The sequence below is a fragment of the Gossypium hirsutum genome, chromosome A06 (assembly GCF_007990345.1).
Source record: "Gossypium hirsutum isolate 1008001.06 chromosome A06, Gossypium_hirsutum_v2.1, whole genome shotgun sequence".
NCBI lineage: Eukaryota > Viridiplantae > Streptophyta > Magnoliopsida > Malvales > Malvaceae > Gossypium > Gossypium hirsutum.
In genome coordinates, this window is record NC_053429.1 from 73,028,700 (window position 1) to 73,029,335 (window position 636).

Genomic DNA, 636 nt, shown 5'->3' on the forward strand with positions numbered 1-636 from the left:
GATGAATTTAAAATGTTATAGATTGTTTTTAAGATTTGTTAAATTGTTGTGGTCATTGCCGAATATATGTTTAGTTAAAGAAAATTTTTAAAGTGTTTAGTTAATTAGTAGGTTAATGGTGTATGCACAAATTATTTGAAATATAAACTTTGTATGAGTATTAAAAGATGTATATGATTTTGGCCTTGGGAGAATTTTTAGTATAAAATGCTTAAATTCTAGATAGGTTATTGTTTAAATGACCGAATGTGCCAAAGGTAAATGCATGTCAAATTGATCCATATGTGTTAAGGGAATAGGAATAAATATCGGTTTGATAAACTATATATATATTCGGCTATATAGTTAAGATATGTACATGAAAATATGATAAGCCATATGAATTTTGTGTTTGCGTATGTGAACTAGATATTTAATGGATATTCGGCTAAAAGGGGTTAAAGGTTAAGTCACAGGAATTTTGGTGATATACATATTCGGTCATTAGGGTTATATGTACTTTGGCTATGTGAGTTATGTATTAAGTAAGCTATTTATTTGATATGTATATTCGGTCATAAAGGTATACTTGGAGAAATTTTTAATTAAATTGTATTAGAATGTTTAAAGTGATTAAAATGGGTATGACCATTTCGT